Genomic DNA, 9,310 nt, shown 5'->3' with positions numbered 1-9,310 from the left:
AGTTTTAGATAGCGTCCACCCCAATCTGCTTCCATTGTTTCCATCTCTCCTTTACCTGCCCCCGTTCTCACTTCACTTTCCAACCTCCCAGCCCCACCATGGTCACCTCCCCTATTGCTCTCTCTTGCTCCTCTTCTCCCACCTTTTCTGTCCAGTATCCAATCACCTCCCATTTCCTCACATTGTTTATTCTTGTTATCTTCCCTCTGCTACTTCAAAAGAGGGCCCCCACCTGAAACACTGGCAGACCATTTCTGGATTCTGCCTGACCCATGTCCAGCTACTCATAATTAGCATTCACATGGACAGGATCAACCTCATGTGACTTCAAATCCTAGACAGAGCCTTGAGCACATGCAAAATACATAGAGCAAGCCTTTCAGCCCATCATATCTGTGCTGACCATGAAGCCAAGCTGAACATTGCATCAGCCTGTACAAGGTCCATATCCTTGCTTATCCTTGCATCTTCAACATGGCCCATCACTACTGCAGCAGAAATTAATGTCTCAGTTTTTGAGAAGGGCTGCTCTCCATAGAAGGGTGGAAGATCCTGTTTGGTTATTTTGAGATGAGGGGATTCCTATCCTTATCCCTCTGTCTCTATTCCTCCAGTTCCCACCCTTTTCCCTTCCCTCTCCTATCAGAAAGCTACCCTCTCCCTGTCACTTCTCAGCTTTGTCCACCTCCCCTCTCACCTCTATCCTCCTATGACCTCTTACATTCTTCCCTCTGCCCCTTCCTCCCTCCTCTGCCTTCCTCCCACTTACTCCAACATTTTATTCAGGCACCTGTCTATTTTTGTTTAAACCTGGCGAAGGGCCCAGGCCTGAAACGTTGGCTACCCTTGACTTCCTCTGGATGGTGTGTTACCTACTGAGCTTCTCCTCCACATGACCCCAGCATCTGCAGACTTTCTTGTTTAACTGTAATCACGATCCTCACAAGCGGCACTCAGGAGGGAGATAGATCAGCTCGTTGAATGGTGTAATGACAGCAACCTTGCGCTCAACGCCAGCAAAACCAAGGAGGTGATCGAGGACTTCAGGAGGAAGTCAGGGGAACACGTCTCAGTCCTCATCGAGGGACCAGTACTGGAGAGGGTCAAGAACTTCAAATATCTGGGTGTCAACATCTCCGAGGATCTGTCCTAGAGCCTTCATGTTGATGCAATCACAAAGAAGGCTTGCCAGTGACTATATTTTATGAGGGGTCTGAGGAGATTCGGTGTTAATTATTTTGTGTCTGAGATAATGACTGGAGCCAGCAGGTGCTGTGAACCAAACAATGAACTTTACTAAGTATAAAGCAAACACCTTAACATGGCAGGGAGAGAGAGCCTGCAGTTCGGCATCTGCACTCTTCACAGTACTCCACTCTATTGACCTCACAGTACCAGCACATGTGCAGTGCACCCTTGTAGGTACCGAGGCTGCAGTGCGATTGCAGTGGGAGGAGGACGCTGATAGCAACGGCTGTCCACATCCCCTTGAGCCAGCCCTCCCACACACCACTTTAAGTACCCGCATTTATTAGCCCAATAATAAATATACAAAATATATACATCAACCCAGTTCAGTCCTGGTACTTCAGGTTTGGTTTGCAAACACGCCCAGCGTGCATTTTGTAGAGCCCCTCTTTGGAGGTGGAGACTCGAGGCAACTTGTCCAGAGAGTCTCTCTCGCTCGCGGTTGTGGGGGCGCTGTCTGTGTCGCTCATGTCTTCCTCTGGGGTTGTGGCTCAGTCCTCTGTGATTCTGGGCTCATCAAGGTCTATCGGTCTGACTGGGTTTTGAAATGGGGAGGTTCTTTTATAGGGAGGATGTGCCTTCTGTTCCTCCTGTAGGTGCTCCATCGATGTGGCATTTGCTGTCTGAGTCCCTTCATCTCTGCTCCGATTCCGGGTGATGGACGGCTCCCTTTAGTCTGGTCCGCATTGACGTCTTGCTGTCTGGACCTGCAGCACCTGCTGTGATGGTTCCACCTTCCACAGTTCCGGCATTGCTGGCCGTACGCCAGGCATGTCTCTCACCTTGGAATGTGGTCCCCTCCGCAGTTGCCACTCAGCCCCATTGCCCGGCCTTCTCCCCATGGCGTGGAAAGCGCGCTGACCAGCTGCATCACGACCTGGTCTGAGGGCACCAATACTTCTGAGCCCTGCAAGAGGTAATGGACACAGGCAAAACCACCCCCGCCATTTAGAAAATCTACATGGAACGCTGGCGTCGGAGAGCAGCAGCTATCACCAAGGACCGAGGGCACGCTCTGTTCTCGCTGCTACCATCTGGAAAGAGGTATCGGTGCCACAAGACTCGTACCGCCAGGTTAAGGAACAACTGCTACCCCTCCACCATCAGACTCCACAACAACAAATTCAATCAGAGGTTCATTTAAGGACTTTTTGCGCATTAATTGATACTCAATTGTGTTTGGTATTTGCAAAGTTAGTTTGCTTACATTTCTCTCTTGTACTTTCTTCTTTCATACAGTTTACAGTTACCAATAGGTAGAAATGTGGCCTGTCCCGCAGGAAAAAAGAATCTCAGGATTGTGTGTGATGTCATGTGTGCACTGACAATACATTTGAACTTTGAACACTGCAGCAAATTCCACCTGCCTCATGAATACAGTACTGCAATTACTGCAAAGACCAGCAAAGTACTGCAGTGGTTGGGCTGCAAGTGAACTTCACAGAAACAATATCTTTATACTTCATACATCAGAACAACAGATATTTGGGCAGCAAATGGTAATGGTGTTCTTGGTTTGCATTTCTAATTGCCAATCTCTTTTAGTGAAGATGTTTCCTGCAGTTCTGCAAGTGTTAAATCAAGCTGAGGGAAGTTAGTTCTGGCTGACACTGCCTTTTCATTTATGCTGGTGTTCTGCCAAAGTCCCTTAACTTGGCAGAAATCCAATTGGCTTGTCCCATTGCCCGCAGAATGTTGAGAGGGCCAAACTGAAGTACAGCAAATTAGCGGCAGTGTGAGGTATCTAAACCCACTACAACCTCAGAACAGGAATAGTTGATGCAAAAAAGCAAACGGTAACTTGGATCCAGCACCCCGACTCTAGACTGTCGGTTCATGGGTGTCATGAGACCAGAAGACCTGGGAGCAGAAATAGGCTATTCAGCCCATCGAGTCTTCCCCACCATTCAGTCATGAGCTGATCCATTTTCCCCACTCAGCCCCACTGCCCGGCCTTCTCCCCATAACTGTTGATGCCCTGGCTAATCAAGAACCTATCAATCTCTGTCTTAAATACACCCAATGTCCTGGCTTCCACAACTGCCTGAGACAACAAATTCCACAGATACCGAAGAAATTCCTCTTGCATCTGTGTTCTAAGTGGATGCTCTTCAATCCTGAAGTTGTGCCCTCTTGTCCTAGAGTCAGGGTGGCCAACTTTTTAATTTTTAATTTAGACTTACAGCATGGTAACAGGTCATTTTGGCCCATGAGTCCGTATCGGGAGTGCAGGTTATCGGGCAGCACAGACTCGTGGGCCAAAATGGCCTGTTACCGTGCTGTATGTCTAAATTAAAAATTAAAAGGTTGGCCAACCTTGGGGCCCCTAGCCTTTCCCACCATTGGAAAGAACCTTTCTACATCCACTCTTTCCGTGCCTTTCAACATTCAAAATGTTTCAATGAAATCCCCACTCGCTCTCCTAAATTCCAATGAGTACAGTACATCCTTCAATAAGGTTTTACAACATTTAATAAGGTTCTCTTGGCCTGCTTTGTCCATTTAATTAATCTGGCTCTAATTCATTATCTTTTCTACTCCAGCAGCCGACCCAATACCTCCTTCCCTGTCTCTGTTTCAGGCTCGTCGACAAGGGATAACCCCCTTGACCATTGGCGCTCAGGTAAACGATCTGGTATTGTTGGAAAGCTTGCATTGTGGAAACTAGTTGCCGACCTTCCAGCGAGAGAACAGAGGCCATGTGGCAATATGATGCTTCAATAATCACAGAGAGTAGCACGTAGCCTAATGTTGCTACATGCTGAGAGGAGCACGCCATTAAAATGCCACTCTTTCTCTTCCGCTAACTGTTAACCATGAATACTTTCCAAGGTAAGGTTTCTTTTATTGTAATGAAACAGTACATAAAAATGTAATATGCATGATATACTTCAACTTTTGTCTGCCATAAGACAAACAAGCAGACGCCATGAGCATTGCCCGGCACCCTTAATAATAGTAGAATATACTGTAGATAGAACATAGAACACTGCAGCACGGTATAGGCCCTTTGGGCCTTGATTAAAAAGAAGTACTAAACCCTCCTTATCCCTCTATCTTTCTTCCATCCATGTGCCTGTCTAGCAGTCTCTTCACTGCCCCTAATGCTTCAGCCTCTGTTAAAGTCGACCCATGCTGCAACAAAACAACAAACAGCTGAACTGATGAGCATACAACCAACTTGATTGCACAGCGCTAGTGGGAATAAGGGGTACCAAGAATGAGTAAACAGTGCCACTCGATCGCTGCACTGAGCCTTACTCAACTCATACAGCATTTTAGTTCATCTTATGTAGTCCTTTAGATAGGTGCTGTATGTAGTTTTACATATTTTTTTCAGCTGGTTTGTTCCTGTTTTTATTATCAGCTATCCTTGTGGTGCCTTTAGACATACAATCACAACTATTTTAGATAGGCTAATCTTGCTCAATCCTGTTATACTATACTTGTCTAATTGACATGTCCTTGTTGATTTGTTTTCAGACGTAACATGAGACCTTGGATTAATGCAACCTTGCTCATATATTACCCAATCATAGTTCTTTATCTGCAAGGCTAGTAAATCTTCACTAGTTTACACACACAGCTTATACACGTTTGACATTCTTTTACACCTCCACCACCATCCCTGGGAAGGCATTCCAGGCACCCACAACTCTCTGTGCAAAAAAAGGTATCCCTGATGTCTCCCCTAAACTTCCCTCTTTGTATCAAGTCAAATCAAGTTTATTGTTATCTGATCGTACAAGTCCAACCTGATGAAACAATGGTTTCTGGTCCTCAGAGCAAATACATGGGCAACCAACCAGACATAACACCACATTCAGACAAATAATACATATGCAGGACAAGAACTGCTGTATACTTCTAATGAATAAATATTGTTTTGTACAAATGAGAGACTCGGATGGGTAGTGCGAGCAGTTTCTTTGGTCGTTCAGCATTCTCACTGCCCGTGGGAAGAAGCTGTTCCTCAGCCTGGTGGCGCTGGCTCTGATCCTCCTGTATCTCTTCACTGACGGCAGCAGCTGTGCAGGGTGGAAGGGGTCCTCAATGATTTTGCGCGCCCTCTACAGACAACGATCGCGGCAGATCACATCGATGGTGGGGAGAAGGGGGAGAGTACACATGTCCTCTGGTGTTTGCTATAGCTACCCTGGGAAACAAGCCCTGGCTGCCCCACCTCTCTTAATTTTGTAGACCTTCAGGACTGAGTATCTGGATTCATCTTCAGCTCTCCCGCAGCCCCTTCAGCCTCACATGCTCCAGTTCAAACACTGTCGACCTGAGCTCCAGGTCCAAACCTTCGATATGATCGGGAAGCCTCCAGCGCCAGAAGTTCTTCGGGAGCCTTTCTTGCCCTCAGCACCCTCTCGAATCCTTCTTATGATCCCTGGTTCCTTTGAGCCAGTCTCCAGCAAGTCTCAGCCTGTGTGGGTCCGACAACCTCAAGTCGCCCTCAGCCTATAACCGCAAGTTGCCCTCAGCCTGCATCTGCATGGGTCCTCCAGCCACTGAGCCCTGTGCTGGTCCGATGTCCCTGAGGGTTATCTAGTTTTATTATCTTTCTATCTTTTATATTTGTTCTCTTTCTGCATTGAAGTAAATCAATGTCTCCCATTGGAGCTCTGTTTTACCAAAGTACTTGGTAAAGTACCTTGCTGCAGCAAGGCAAAATTTTGGTGCATATATATTACAAAAAGGGTGCAGTAAAGGCTTGAAAGATTTTAGTGGGACTGGAGGGCTTGAGTTAAGAGGCTGGATAGGCTGGGAGTTTTTCTTTTCTGGATTACTAGAGGCTGAGGGGTGACATTATCGCGGTGTATATAAAAGCATGAGGGGACACAGATTATGTGAAAGGTGACAGTCTTTTCCCCAGGTAAGGGGTATCTGAGAATAGGGGATATAGATTGAAGGTGATTTAAAAGGGTACCCTTTTCACACTGTGTGGTGGGTGTACGGAATGTTCAACCTGAAAAAGCAACAGAGGCGGTCACAATTAGTGCATTTTAAAGAGGTGGACAGGAAAGGTTCAGGGCAGTGGATTTAAAGTTTTTTTTCTTCCCACTCGTATCCCACCTTAAGTAATCCCTATGCCACAGGTGGTCTACGGTTAGCAAATAATTACTGGGAAGGGAAGGTTGAGAATCGCTGCTCTGGACCCAATTGTAACTGAAATATTTTGCTTGAGAAAAATTGCCATTGGCCCATTTCCTTTGGAGTTATGAAACCCTGCACATAACGAGCCAATTAGGGGTGATTAAAAAAAGTGGTTTTCAAACATTTTCTTTCCACCCACATCCCACCTTAAGCAATCCCTCACTAATCACAGATAAAGTGGTACATGAGTAGAATGAGAAAAGGTTGAGAGCCACTGCACTAGAGGTTTTCAACACATTTGTTTTTGCCAAGGCAGCTGACCAGGGCAAGTTCCACAAGGTTGTCGAGATGTTTGACGAACACTGTTCACCAAAGCAAAATGAAACGTTCGAGAGGTACGCATTCTGCTCGTGCACACAGCTGCAGGGAGAGAGCTTCAATACTTCCTTAACCAACTTAAAACTAAAAGCAAGAACATGCAATTTTGGATCACCGCAAGATTCGGTGACCATGATCAAATTATGTTCAAAAAAATATGAGATAAAGGAAACAACAAAAAGGAGAGACATTCATTTGGAAATGATGTGGCACTCAACATGCACCCAAAACAATGCCCCACCTGTGGGTAAGTCAGTAATGTTATGAGCCCATAAGACCCCAAAACCTTGCAGCAATAGATATTCACCAAGACAAATGGTTACTTAAACAGAAGTTGCTTTTAATTATCTTTAAACATGAAAATAGAATCAAACTTTAACTTATCACTATTGACTTACTTAACCTAACTTAACCCCCTTCTAATCCTAAGCGCATGTGTCTGTAATGTGTGTGTAAGTTCAGAAAAGTTTTTTGGTTCACAGTCCAATCTCACTTCTCATTCCTCCAAGTTCATTGGTTGCAGGCAATCCTTATACTGTGCACAGAATTTAACATTTATAAAGTTCACCAGGCTACTGTTAACTATGTTAACACTACAGAGAATTTAGGCATAACTTCCAGTAATCATGGTAACTATGGACTCCATGCTACCCAACTTAAAATGTATTAACTGGAAACATGCAAAGTCTTTATTTCACTGCCCATAGTCTTTGCGATGTACTGAATAAAGCCTTGGTCTTGGTCTTGGTCTTAGTCTTTTAAATGTACTGGAGGGTGTCCTTCTCTCTTGGATCTTCTCAGGGATGAAGAACACTTTTCAACTTTTTTGGAGGTTTGTGGAGGAGGTTTAATTGCCAAAGAATTATCTTCCTCACCTTGATCCTTCTCGACAATGTGGTGAATTGCAAATGGTTATCTCCATCTTGTGTTCTTGAAGCTTTCCTTCTTCAAGTGAATCTCGCTTAGATTCCCTGTTATCCAAGTTTTTCAAAGTTTCCTGTCAACCTTTTCCTCTTGTTCTCGCCGTATCTCCCTTTCCTGTTCTTGACTTGCCTTATCTTGTTCCTCTCGCTGCCGTTTCCTTCGCTCAAATCCCCTCTCTTTTTCCTCAGCTTTATCCTTCCTTCTCATGTGTTCTCCCATTTCTTTGCTCATTTCCTTGAAGATTTTAAAGTTCATCTCACCTGTTCTCAAGAGCACTGAAGACAACAAATTCTTTGTTTCTTCGTAACTGTCTTAATTTCCCATAATTCATTTCCGAAGACTCCAGCTGAACGGCTTCGAAGCCTTTGTCTTTCATCAGAAATCTTCATCCAGTCCCACAGGTGAATTATTTGACTTCTCAGCTCTGAGCACTTTGCTTCATTCTGAGCTCATCTCAAGCTGTTGAAGTAATGTTTTCAGGCCTATAATATTCTCAATGGATAGACAAAATGGCTCACACACAATATATCTCTCACAGATAGTGTCAGGCAGTTGATTGAGTTCATCCATGCACAAACTGATTTTATTTCTTCGTTTCTACCAACTCAGCCCTTCTGTGTTCCTTTTCTTCATTAAGTGATGCAAAGTGCTGACGAAATGCATCTAGCTGTTCAATGCTGGGGACAGCATCATAATCAATGAAGTAGCCTGTTGTACACAATATATCACAAAGCTCTTCATCTTCCTCCTTAAGGCACTTTAATTTCATCATATTCTCTTTCTTCTCCTTCAAAAGGATCTCCAAATGTGTCCGCAGATCTTTTTCCATCTGCAGCATTGTCCCAATCTTCTTCAGGCAGACATGCATCCAAACCGAGGTCCTGACGCACTGCACGGAGCTCCTTCTGGCACACCGCAATGCTCTTTTTCAGCCGCTGCCTTAAATTTTCTTCCTCTGCAATCATCATATCCAAATGGCCCTTAATATGCCTTTTATCCACGTCTGTTCTTTGTGGTCTTTGATCTTCTGGAATTTCAATTTCTCCCCAGATATTCTGAAGATGGGAAAGTGCTGCATGGAAGCAGGTGACTGGCTCACTGGCTAGTACATCACTTTTGTGTACCGTCCTCCGGGCTGGCAGCGTCCGGCTTCAGCTGTCTCGCTCCTGGCTGTCCAGCCCTTCTGTGGGCATTCTGTCCCTGGCAAAGGGAGCACTAGATGCAGTAAATTGTATTCGCAGGACTGATTTACTGCATCCGGAGCTCCCTTTGTGGCCTTCTCTACATCGGAGAGACTGGGCGCAGATTGGGAGATCGCTTCACTGAGCTCTTTTGCTTCATCCACACCAGTGACAGACCTCCCAGTAGCCGACCATTTCAGTCTGTGTCACACTCCCATACTCACATGTCTGTCTATGGCCTCATGTACTATCCCACCAAGACCACCCGCAAATTGGAGGAACAACTCCTGATTTTCCGACAGGGCTCTCTCCGGCCAGATGGTATTAACATCAACTTTTCCAGTTTCTGCTAACCTGCTCTCCTCTGCCTCCTTCCCTTCCCCTTTCCAGTTCTCCTCCCTCCCTTCCCTCTCTATTCACCCAGCCATTCCTCCTGCCCTTGATCGCTGCTGTCCCCTCTCTCCCTTCTCTACCTTTGC

The 9,310-nt window shown here is 45.5% G+C and overlaps 1 pseudogene; it reads right to left on the bottom strand.

Moving 5' to 3' along the window:
• Window positions 1-8,088: 8,088 nt before the first annotated feature.
• On the bottom strand, window positions 8,089-8,991 carry LOC138751793 (protein regulator of cytokinesis 1 pseudogene; annotated as a pseudogene).
• Window positions 8,992-9,310: the final 319 nt, after the last annotated feature.

This window comes from Narcine bancroftii, chromosome 1 (genome assembly GCF_036971445.1).
Source record: "Narcine bancroftii isolate sNarBan1 chromosome 1, sNarBan1.hap1, whole genome shotgun sequence".
Classification (NCBI taxonomy): Eukaryota; Metazoa; Chordata; class Chondrichthyes; order Torpediniformes; family Narcinidae; genus Narcine; species Narcine bancroftii.
This window is presented reverse-complemented; position numbering and strand designations above follow the sequence as displayed.